This window comes from Felis catus, chromosome B3 (genome assembly GCF_018350175.1).
Source record: "Felis catus isolate Fca126 chromosome B3, F.catus_Fca126_mat1.0, whole genome shotgun sequence".
Classification (NCBI taxonomy): Eukaryota; Metazoa; Chordata; class Mammalia; order Carnivora; family Felidae; genus Felis; species Felis catus.
Window position 1 is genome coordinate 116,524,205 of NC_058373.1, and position 12,198 is coordinate 116,536,402.

Sequence of the window (12,198 nt, forward strand, 5' to 3'; positions counted from 1 at the left end):
AGCTTAGAGCGCTGAGGGTTCATCACAAGGGCAGGAGGACAGAAGAGTTCCTCACAGTCAGGCACAGGTGGTTTGCCAGGGTGTCATCTGATTGCTTCTATTTTATCAATGAAAGAAGAAGCAAGGGCATTAGCTGTAATAAGCCAGAGGTTTGATGAAGGGGGAGAAGGTGTGAAATAGTCCTTTAGAAGAGTTGGGTAGTAGACAAGGAAGTGTACAAGCTTTGCTAAGCAATGTTAATTGATTATAAAGTTGTAGGTACTTAAACATATAATAAATACTATCATGCAGATGGGAGACTGAACTGTTCTAAGAAATCTAGTATTCAGATAACTCAAGTTATATCACATAGGGCTAAAACAATAAAACCCTAAAGTTGAAACAGCATTAGATATAACTTAATTTTGGATGATTTGGGGGCACCTTGGTCCTTTCTAATAGTCAAGAGTAATTTTTCTGAATATGTATGTGTTAGTAATTCCCTGTAGATGTATAGTCAGTAACAGAAAGTTCTGAACTGATAATGGGATGGCCAAGCCAGACTTTAACTGAAAAATATGCAAATGTGAAATGATGTTTATAATATTATTAAAAAGTATCAGTTTTTGCTTGCTTGGTAGGCTTCTGGGTCAAAATTCATTCCACATTGGATATGTTAGGGTGCTTTGTTTTGTAGAACTGAATAACCAGAGGGAATGTGTTCTAACAAACTAAGAAGGGAATTGGGAGGGAGGAACAGGAAATGACTAGATGTTCTCCTCATCCCTAGGAAGGGTTACACATTCCTTGTGTGTATGTGGGAGGGAGTCAGGCAGAGGTGGGTAGAAGAGCCCAGAGCAAGGAGGCAGGAATGGTGTTGAGATATAATCTGTACTTGGCAAACTCTTTATTCCTACCCTTTTACTCTTCTGTTGCCTCTTGTCTTCTATTTTGAAATCCCAAGAAGGCTAAGAGGATACACAGGGAGTGCCTGACCCAGAAAAGGTGCAACTGGAACCTACAGCTTTGGTGGATTTCACCTTTAGCTCCTTCAGTAACGCAAGTGAAAGGTCTGTCATCAGTGAAGGGTAAATAGTAGCCTGGGGCTTTGAAAGAGCAGTTTTAGGTCCCTGGGACAATTTCTCCGATTCTACTCTGTCCGAAGGTTAGGGAAGTTCCCTTCTTAATCTGAGGCCTATACCCACTGTTGAGCCTGATAAGCATTGAATAGAGTTAATAGATTTGGTTAGCACTTGGATCAGTTATTTCAAATGTATCAAATGGCTATCTGGGAGTCATAAAACAGGTGGCCCTGAAATTGTGACTGCACTGGTGGATGGATACAGATTGGCAGCCATCCTTTAAGGGCAAAATTATGTTACCAGTTGAGTCAGAGCAAATGAGTTACTGATTTACAACAGTGTACTATTCTATGAAAGATGGCTCCTTAAAACACATCAACGGGATGGATGATGATACTCTATTGAGTTTCTTTGTAAAAAAATTTATATTAAAAACACCAGTGTGTAATTTTAAGGCCTGCCCTCCCGCCCTCCCTTCCTTCTCTCCTTCCTTTCTTTCTTTTTTCCTTCTCTTCCTCCCACCTCCTTCTAGTTATTTTGGTGGGATGTGGATATATTCAGTTTTGGTCTTTGTTTTGAGTTAGTGTATTTATTAAATAACAAGGAATCTGTTTCGAGTTAGTGTAAAACCAAATCTTGAACAATGGATTCCCTGTGAAATTACTGTAACATGGTTAATATTTTTGTTGTTTTTATAGTTGAGACAAGAGAAACTTTAAAATCAACTTGTCCACACTTAAATAACTTTGTGAAACGGATCTATAAAATGAAACACTCATTTGTTATTTTTTTGATATAAACGGAAAATATGTTATTTATTGGAAATTTTTATAGGTCTAAGAGCTATAGAATTTTAAAGCTGTACGATCTCATATCTGGGCTATCCCCTCATTTTACAGATGAAGAATTGGATTAAATGACTTCTCAAGGAGACTCAGTTATTAGGGACACAGAAAAACTCAAACCTAGTCTCCTGAAGTTAGCCAGTGCTTTTCAATCACTGTATCCTTTAGGTTTCTAAGGTAAAAACTTTCATCAACCTAGTGCTTTAAGCTTGCACTTGACCCAAAAGAGTCTTAACTGCCTAGTCTTCATGCCCTTTCCTAGGTTTTCTAGTTCTGTGGGATTGAATTAAATCACAGTTTTCTCATATTAATGTAAGTAGGAATGGGATTTATTAGTTTTTTATTGAGATATAATTCACTATACCATGGAATCTATTTTTCACTCATCCCTTTTGAAATCTAAAGTTTAAGCTTAACTTCCATTCACAGCATCCATTTTATTTAGGCACTATTTAAAGCCCCCAAAGAAAAGTTTCTACGATTAAAAGAAGAAACAGGGTGTGAAAAGATTTCGTCTTCATCCTTAGCAGCATTTTGAAGTAGGTTTGGAGGCCTCTGAAAAGCTTAATGATTAAACAAAACAAAACAAAATAACTCCCCCCCCTTCACCCCGGGGTTTTTTAATGAGACAAAGATGGAGAAAGGAAGGACTAGAACTATTGAAAAACAGACACATTCTGTGTGAACAGAAACGCGCAGATAGAAATAGAGTACAAAATATGGCTGTGGAGCAGAAACTTACCTTCTAAGGTAAATAGAGAAATAGATACATACTCTACCAGGTAGGGTGAAAGGAAAGTATTAGAACACGCACAGACTCCTGTGCTCCCTTTCCCCCAATAGACATTAAGTAAATAGCTACTATGTACCAAGTCTGTGGAGGCGCTGAGAACACAAACATGAAGAAGCTGCCAGATCCTCAAGGAGCCCAGCCTGGTGGTGGTGGTGATGGGGAGGCGGGGGAGGGAGGAGAGAGGGAGCCTAAGGAGTGGAGGCTGGCGGATGAGATTAGACGGGAGGGCTGAAAAACTGAATATACAGTTGATATTTGGGGATACAGATACGTGCTGGCTTCTGTGACAGAAATCTCCCCCTGAACCTCTGGGGGAAAAAATTAGCTTCATTTGCCAAATTTGGCCAGATATGACGCTGTTCTACAGATGTCCTCTGGAATAGGCTTAAAAATCCTCCTCTCGCTTCTGGCCCTCGATTTCCCCACCATTAGGGTGTCTGGCAAGGGAGGGGGCAGGTTGAAAACTGCACCCACGTTTGCAGCCTCGGCTCTCTGCTGGAGACAGGAATCCAGGGCTTTGCCGTCGTCATAGCAACTAGGAGTTCCGCGGTCCCCCACCTTCCTCCAACTCCTACTTCCCCCGCCGGCCTGGCAGAGCCGCCGCTTCTCTCGCGAGATTTGAGCGCAGTGCCGAGCGGCCCAGAGGTGATCTCACCCGAGACTTGCGGAGGGAGGGAGTGAAGGAGGGGAAGGAATGGGGCGGGGAGGCGGGGAGGCGAGGGGAGTGGAAGGGAGGGAAGGGCGAGTGAGGCGCCGCCACCGCCGGCAACTTTGTGAGCGAGTTCAGTGCGTGCGTGAGCGAGTAAGCGAAAAAGTCAGTGCGGCGCCGACTTCCCGGGAGGAGGGTCCCCGGGGAGGGCCAGGTCTGGGCTTCAGAGGCCGCCCCCCAGCCACTCCATCTCTTCCCGCCTCCGTGGCTCCCTCCCCATTTCCTCCCCCCACCGGTCCTCCCGGGCCTTCCCACCCCCGTCTGCAGTTACCTGTCTCCTCCCCCCACTCGGCACGCACGTCCCCTTCCCCTGCGTCCACCTTCGACCTCCAAGACCCCGGCCCCCCAGCCACCCCATACTCGCTTTACTCGCCGGCTGCCCCTGCCCCCAGCTTTTTCTCCTGGGGGCTGGCGGGCGGCATGGGGGGCGCTGAACCTCGGAGGCGGCGCGAGCGGGGACCAGGACGCCCAGACAATAGTTGATGCCCGGGGACGGGGGCACCTCCGTCCCCCACTCCTCCAGGAGCGCGGCCCCCACAGGCTGCTCTCCAGCCTGCTTTCCGGGTTCCCCTCGGAGTGGAGCTCGGGAGTTGGGCAGATTCCGCCGCCACTTCCCCCGGGCCCCCCTCCGCTAGCCGCCCGCCCCGGCCCGGCCTCGCTGCCCGCCGTTCTCCGCAGAGGAGGCGGCGAGTGAGCGCGCGCCGACCGTCCACAAGGTTTCTCTTTCTCCCTAGGGAGAGCGCGCGGCGGACGCGCCCCGGACGCGCGGTGGCACCGGGAGGCCGGGCAGAGCGGTAAGTGGCTCCCGCGCCCCGGGGTCCGGGCAGGGGAGCGGGGGTGAAGGACTGTTGACAGCCCCCCCCATTGCATTTCTGGCCGGGGCTCGGGTGCAGGGCCCGGAGCGGGATTCGGGAGGCCGGTCAAAGTTTTATTTCCGATTTGGTGGCGTGCTGATAGCGCAGCCCGGCGGGGGCGAGTCCGGGCTGCACCGCGCACGGCGCGCGCGCACGCACCTAGGAACCCGAATCTGCATAACTACCGGCAGAGCGCCTCCGCCAGAGGCCGGGAGACCCGCGCCCCCGTCGGGGTGGCTGCGCCCACCCGGCAGCTCTCGTCTCCACCGGGCACCCTTCCCCTTCAGTCACCTGGGTGAGCGCTTTGCAGGCTGCGTTGGAAAGGACAGGCCGAGGGGTTTAGTCATGGGAAAGGGAGAAGAGAGCTCGGTGCCCGCGGGTGGTTAATTTCTCTCCCCGGGTCCGGGGGACAGGGAAAGTAGGGGATGCTCTAACCTGCTTTCCTTGGAGCAAGTAAACCTCGAGAGGGCTGGGGAGGCGTGAGGGTGCTTCAAAAAGAACTTTTCCTCTTTAGCCTCATCTGTTTCCAACTTCTCCTGCCCTTAAAGGAAATTTGCGAGGCTCCCTATCGCTTCACGGCATATCTGCGTGGACATGTAGCCGTATTGGGCAGGTTGAAATTTCGAGTTTGACCGTTCGTTAAATATAGAGACAAGGGAAATGGCTCACTTTAGGGAAGATGTTTAATTGAGTTGTTGGTATTCGTTTTTGAAGGGAAGCATTTGGGGACTGATGGTCCCTAGAGACGGCGTTTACCTTAATAGATTTAATTTTTCATGACGGGTGTTTTAGAGATTAACATTCACTGAAACTCTTACTACCTGCTGGACGATTATATTTCTAAACTGGGAGCCAGTGAGTGATGCGATGCAAATTTCAGAGTAAAGGTGTCGTCTTTCATCGGGTTCCAGGTCTATCTGGATGAACTGGGGTTGGCGTTTCCTCTATAAAGTAAGCCTTTCATGTTGAAACTCTGACTCAGACTCTTAAAGCCATTGTTTTTATACTGGTACTCTGTGGGAGTTAAGTGTCAACTTTCTCTTCTTTTCTCATATGGAATATTCATCCAAGGCAAAGATTCTCTGACTTAATCTTCTGGAAAAGTACAAGATTAAGTCCTATAGAATCATACTCTGCAGTCAGTTTAGTAACAGTATTAATTTTCTATATAATCCTGATTTAATGACTTTCACTTTTCTCTTATTTTTTGAAGGCTGCAATTAAGTCACCTTTAACTAGGGTGGGGGAAAAAAAAACCCAAAAACGATGGGAATAATATAGAACAGTGGTAACAGCAGTAGTCTCAAATAAAAGGTTTACGTAAAGCAGTTTATGGTCACTGATGTGTCCAAATAGTAGATGACATGCCAGTTATTAACGAGAATATTAATATTAAAGCATTTCTCCCATGGAATAAATTACTTATACTGAGGCATCAGCAATTAGCAGTGCATTTAAAATGACTTGGGTAATGATTTGCTCATAAATGGTTAAGGGCAAACTAAGAGATTTTGGGGGATGGAAGGCTTTATGTGGGTGACAACTTATTTTCTTATCTCATTATGCTTAAGTAAAGGACTCTTGAAATTGACTATCATTAGATTTCTCTAGTTGATGGAGAGAACAAGTTTGGCAAGTGGCTCAAGATAGTCAGTAGGTGTTGCTGTTAGCTTCTCTGCGGTTCCTGGTGCTGCTCCTCCGGTTTGAAATTGCAGTTCTAGTACAGAGAACTTTTCAGATCTGAAGTGTCAGGCAATTGTTAGGATCCTATGGGAAGGTTGACTTGAACCCTTGGTAATAAATCCAGAGCCCCTGGCTTAGATTGTATACTGAGATTCATTTAACTCTTTTCTTTCACTGTTACTTTCTGGCGTTTGTATTTACTTACTTTGCTTTTGCTTTGAATTGCATCAGTAATTTTGTTGTAGTGCCCTCTGCCCCACCAATTTTTTAAAACAACTTTAAAAAACTTAAAAAAAACCTTAAAGTCATAGATTGAAGATTGCTTGATCTTAGTGGTTTTGTAGACTTTAGGGGGGATCTTGGTTGACTGAGTTGAGACGTATATAAATCCTATGTTAAATTTAGTTTGAATTTTTCAATAAATGGCTGTTTTCTGTCTCTTTGAGCTGTGAAACAGAAGTATGAGAGGTAGAATAGTGTAAGAGTACAGATTCCCTGAATCTTTCCAATTGAGGGGAAAGTATGTAGTGATTGGTAAGAACATGATTCTTATCAGTCCTCATGGCTGTGTTATCATTTCTGTTAGTCCAGATCAGTGTGTGTATAAAGTATGGATATCCTGAAGATTTCCAGGTGACCTCTCACATTTGGGCTGATCAAATTGGAGTTTCTCTGAGGAAGACACATAGATTCATCCTTCTAATGGAGAGCTAGATCTCTGATACAGAATGCCTCTTTCTACTGTTTTGTTTTCTTTTTTTTTCTTTCTATCTTTTGAATCAGATCAGAGGAGATCATACCTCAAATTCAGAAAAAAAAATTTCCCCCCATAGTATCACTGTATTCCTAATCTTTTGAGGTGTATGGTGAGTCAGGCAATATTTGCTCAGTGCCTCTATCTGGGAGGTGTGCTGTTGGGCCCTGTGATTCCAGTGGGGCCATTTGTAGTAACCTTTCCGGGTTTGGTATTATAATATGCCAATGTCCCCTGAAAGGTTTTGCGTAGCAGGCAATCAATTATTTTTAAATTTTAACTTACTAATTTTTGAAATAATGGAACCCAATATTTGTCCTCAGAAAGTCTGGGTTTCAAATTTTCTGGCTAGGGGATCTTAAAAAATAATCAAACTCTCTGAACTGTCTTTCGGAAAAACTGTCTTTTTCTGCAGAGACGGGCATAATGCTTGTTTCACAGCTTTGCTGCAAGAATTAATGAGAAAATATGTTTGAAAGTACTTTGTAAGTCATAAAGTCTTATTTGCAATTGCATTTTCTTTCTGATCGACAGATTCATAGATTATTGAAGCTAGAAGGGATTTTAAACTTAAATCATTTGGCCCATTTTCTCCATTTTACAGGTGAGGAAACTGAGGCCTAGAAAGTTGAAGTGATTTGTGCAAGGTTATAGAAGAACTAGTTAGTTAGCGATCAGGCAGTGATTGGAAGTCAGGTTTCCAGATTTAACTGTACTCCTTTGTTTCCTGTTTTTTTCCCCTTTGAGTCTGTAGATTAAAATTTGTTTACTACTCCCTCTCCTCCTAATTGTTCAGGGTTGATTTAGTGTCTACAATGAGAAGAAGGAAAGCTTAAGGAAACAAAATCCACAGTAAGGTTGAAACGCTATGTAAACAGCATTGATGTAGTATTTGGTAAGTAAGCTTTAGAGTTACTCAAATTACAAAGTTATGGAAAAAGAAATGAGTTAGTTAAAATATCTACATGGCAGAGCTGGTAGGCGTTTCCCCCGTGTTTTTTTTTTTTTTTTTTTTTGGTGAAGGATAGATATTATTAACTCAGCATAATTTAGAGAAGGCAAACTTCATTTGTTCTAGTTTACCATTTTCTTCCCTTCTTTATCTCATTTTTCATTTGTAAACGAAAGTGGCTGTACCTTCCCTGTTTCTGGTGGCAACTTGTAGACCTTCTCTCTGAGTTGCGTGTAAGTGTTACCAGGCCGGTGGGGGTTTGGTGGGGAGGATGGGTCAGGCGGAGGGATAATTGCACATAAAACAGGAACTTGTTGAAGGAGCTTCCTGCTGAAAATGCAACTTATTTATATAGCACCACCCTACCTGCCGCTGGAGTAATCCGACCCAGGAGAGAAGAAATATCCCTGCCAGTTGGGTGACTGCCCTTTAGATGAGGGGCTCTCCTTTTTCCTGGGAGGATTAAGCATTATGTTATTCTTTCAGTGCTCATCCACAACTCTGTGTTTTGTTCCACGTACCGTGCTGTTTAAAATCTGGGTGTTCCACTACCTCTTGAGATTGACAACCCAACTTTCTATCCACTTCTTATACCAAAAGTATCCTTTGTTGGTATAACAAGTAAATTGACCTCAAAAAAAAAAAAAAAAAAAAAGAAGTAAATTGACCTCATTAGTTGTTTTCCCCCCCTCTATGTCTAGCTAGTAAAAAGAAAAAAAAGCCAAACAAAGTCCACACACCTATCTGGCACTTAATTTTCCATAGGTTAGATGTAAATGAATTACGCGTACATGGTAACTCTTCTTCTTCGGGTGGGCTTTTGATGAGCTCTGGAGTGAGTCAGAAGCATGGGAAAGAATCCCTTCGCTCGGGATCTCTCCAACACGTGGTTTGAGCCAGGGATGGAATGAGGTGTGTGACTGGCTTTGTGAGCACAAGGGGAAGGAGACCCATCGGGGTCTGTCTTCCGAGGTAGGGGCCAGCCCACATCCATCTTCTGCTTTAATTTTGGCCTGGGGAGAGTAAAGAGACCATGAGTGTTTTCTTGAAGACCAAGAGGGATGACCCCGAAATGCCACGGAGGAACGTCAGGGGCGGTTTCAGTCGGCCCCTCTTTAAACCAGCAGTGTCGTGGTGGGTGTGCCGCGGCGTCCCGCGAGGCCCTTTCTCTTTGCTTCTGCAAGTCTGGGATGAGAGTTTTCGGTCTTTAGATTTCTAATTTGTTACTTGTCATGTCGCACCAACTTCTCCCTCTAATTAGGATTATAGTATGCCTCACTTTAAATTGTGGGAAACAGGCAATTACATAATGTTAGATTTCCCTCTTTCAATTCAGGAGAGGCGGGAGCGTGCAGGCGGGTCGGAGTGCGCAGGCTTGGAGAGGGAGGGTGTCTGGTTTGCGCCAGCACAGGGGTCACTCGGAGGCAACTCGGGCGGGCAGGACAGGACGTGGAACCTCGGCCCCCGCCGGCTTCTTTTTCCTCTTTCCTCCCCCAGAGCGGGTCCGGGTTAAATGACTTTCGCAGATACAATAGTTAATTTTGGTTATTCCTCTTTCCACTTTCTCCACAAAGCCATCTTCTCCCATAGCTACAGGTACAATCATTAATTGGTTTTTGTGGTTTAGGGTCTTGCTTCCTTTTAGAATGAGTTCTGAACTGCTCACAAGAAAGCTAGTGAGAAAGGAAAAGCAAAGGGTTTCATGGTGAATGATCACATTTCTGTAATCCAGACTTGTGATCAGTCTCTTTTCCTTGGGTCCCTTTATTATTATTATTATTATTATTATTATTATTATTATTATTTCATATTCTAGAGTTATTTGCCTAGATAGGTATTCTGGTTGGATATATTATGAGCTCCTTGCATTCCCTTTAACAGTCTTAGTTCCCAGAACTGACTGTTGGTTTTTACAAGTTTCTTTGTGGCTCATGATGCTCTCAGAGACGCAGCTGACAGCTGAACTGTGGTATCTCATGCTTTCAGGAAGAGTCAGTACTTGTAAGGAGAGGCCTATAAGATCTATCCTTATAAATTAGTTGCATGTCCTAAAATTTTCACCCAATTTGGTTAGTATTGCTGGCTTCGCCTATGTGTACCTAGGAAAAAAGTGGAAAGCAGTGATTTCCCAGATTTTTGCAAGAAATGTCAGTTTGTGACTTGTTGGAACCAAACTGCTTTGCTTTAAAAAAAATTTTTTTTTCCAATGTTTATTTATTTTTGAGACAGAGAGAGACAGAGCATGAACGGGGAAGGGTCAGAAGACACAGAATCTGAAACAGGCTCCAGGCTCTGAGCTGTCAGCACAGAGCCCGACGCGGGGCTCGAGCTCATGGACCGTGAGATCATGACCTGAGCCGAAGTCGGCTGCTTAACCGACTGAGCCACCCAGGCGCCCCCCAAACTGCTTTTCTTCAGAAGACTTCAAAAATACATGTTCCTCTCCTTGCACTGCAGCTTGATGTGTGGTTGATTTACCGCCTCCCTTTTCCTAGGCCTAATTCTGGCTGCTCCTGTGAAAACCTCAGAAGGTTTTGCCCGTTTACTTTGCCCAAGTCTAATTTATGAGCAGCTGGCGTTTCCTACGTAAAGAGAGTGTGCTGTGTGTCTGTATGTGTTTGGGGTGGGGTTTGACTCATGGCTCAGAACCTGTGAGGATGGCTTGCCCCGGTGGAGACCCAGTGTGGTTCCTCTCTTCTAGTTTGGGAGGTGCCTGTGATTCTTCAGAGCGTCTCCTTGTTACTTTATTTTTTTAAAGATCTTAGTGCTAATCCTTTGTAATAGGAAATGAGGTATAATAATTGCAAAACAAAATGTTTCAGTAGGTAAATGATAGGTTATGGAGAGCTACAGCGTTCACAGAAAAGGCTCATTCAGAGTTCGAGAATGTCAGCCTAATAATTGCTTTCGGTGGGATTGTTCTGAAGGCCGTTTTCAAGGCAGTGTTTTAAAATAGTGGTTTTCAGCAGTTTGGGTAGGATGTGTGTTTTGGGGGAGCAGGAAGTGCTTGGGTGGAGAGGGTAGGGGATCACAGTGAACTCTGGGGCTTTTCTCCGGGGCAGCAGGCGAGATATCAGGTGGATGGAGGGTTGAAGAGACTCAGTGGATGATTCTGTTATGCTTCTCCCCCACCCAGTTGAGAGCACAGTAGTTTTTGTATCATTTTTGAACTTCTGCTTGACAATAAGGTAGACCAGTAGTAGGCTTAAAGCAGAGAGCAGCTGGCTGGGAGTATGTAAACTTAATTTTGAATGGGTGAGAAGGAGAGAGCCTCTGGTCCTCTCTGCTAGCCTTGACTAAAAAAGACAACTTGGAAAAATCTCTGGAAATGAGTGCCAACACCTCAAAGGGTCAGGCTGCTTCGATTCTGCAGTGGAGGTAGAACGTGAAAATCCAATTTGGTAATCTTGTGTTGTCACTTAGACGTTTTTGTTTGTTTGTTTTTTTAATGTATGTTTATTTCTGAGACAGAGACAGAGCATGAGTAGGGGAGGGGCAGAGAGAGAGAGGGAGACAGAATCCAAAGCAGGCTCCAGGCTCTGAACTGTCAGCACAGAGCCTGACGCGGGGCTCGAACTCACAGACCGTGAGATCATGACCGGGGGCCACCTGGGCGCCCCTCACGTTTTTTTTACTGTCGTAAAAAAACATGTGACACAGTTGACCATCTTAACCATTTTTAAGTGTGAAGTACATTCGTGTTCTGAAGCAGATCTTCAGAACTTTCTCATCTTGCCAATCTGAAACTACACCCATGAAATGGTTCCCCTCTCCCTTTCCCCTTATCCCTCGCCACTGCCATTCTACTTTCTGTTTCTGTGACTCTGTCTGCTGTAGATACCTCACATAAGTGGAATCATGCGGTATTTGTTTTTTTTGTGACTGGCTTATTTCACTTAGCATAAAGTCTTCAAGGTTTATACGTGTTGGCATATAACAGGATTTCCTTCCTTTGAGGCTGAATAATATTCCGTGCTGTGTATATACCATATTTTGTTTATCTACTCATCCATTTATTGACGTTCTGGTTGCTTCCACCTCTTGGCTACTGTGGATAATGCTGGTATGAACATGGGTGTACAAATGTATCTTTCAGGCCTTGCTTTCAGTCCTTTTGAATATACACACAAGTGGGATTGCTGGATCAGATGGTAGTTCTATTTTGAAATTTTTTAGTAATCTCCATACTAGTTTCATAGTAGTTGTAAAACCGCAGTGGTTTTACACTCCCACCAGCAGTGTATGAAGGTTCCAGTGTCTCCACATCCTTGTCAGCACTTGTTATTTTCTTTTTTTTTCCATAGTAGTCATCCTAAGAGTGTGAGGTGGGTATCTCATTGTGGTTTTGATTTGCATTTCTCTGATAAATGATGTTGAGCGTCTTTCATATGCTTGTTGGCTATTTGTATATCATCTCTGGAGAAATGTCTATTCAAATCCTTTGCCCATTTTTCAATGGGGTTATTTGACTTTTTGTTGTTGGGTCGTAGGAGTCCTTTATATATTCTGGGTATTAACCCCTTATCAGATATATGATTTGCCTGTAT

The 12,198-nt window shown here is 44.4% G+C and overlaps 1 protein-coding gene across 15 annotated transcripts in view; it reads left to right on the top strand.

The window, feature by feature from the left end:
• The first annotated feature begins 3,438 nt into the window (after nucleotides 1-3,438).
• SIPA1L1 (signal induced proliferation associated 1 like 1) overlaps nucleotides 3,439-12,198 on the top strand; it is a 370,694-nt gene continuing 361,934 nt past the window's right edge. For 11 of the 15 annotated variants that reach the window (XM_045060144.1, XM_045060148.1, XM_045060146.1 and 8 more), the window contains exons 1-2: nucleotides 3,439-3,513; nucleotides 4,143-4,202. The gene's annotated coding sequence lies outside the window, so the exon portion shown is untranslated. Of the gene's footprint in view, nucleotides 3,514-4,070; nucleotides 4,203-4,426; nucleotides 4,558-12,198 lie in introns of those variants that run through there. The other 4 variants (XM_045060141.1, XM_045060153.1, XM_045060142.1 and 1 more) reach the window with 3 other exon arrangements.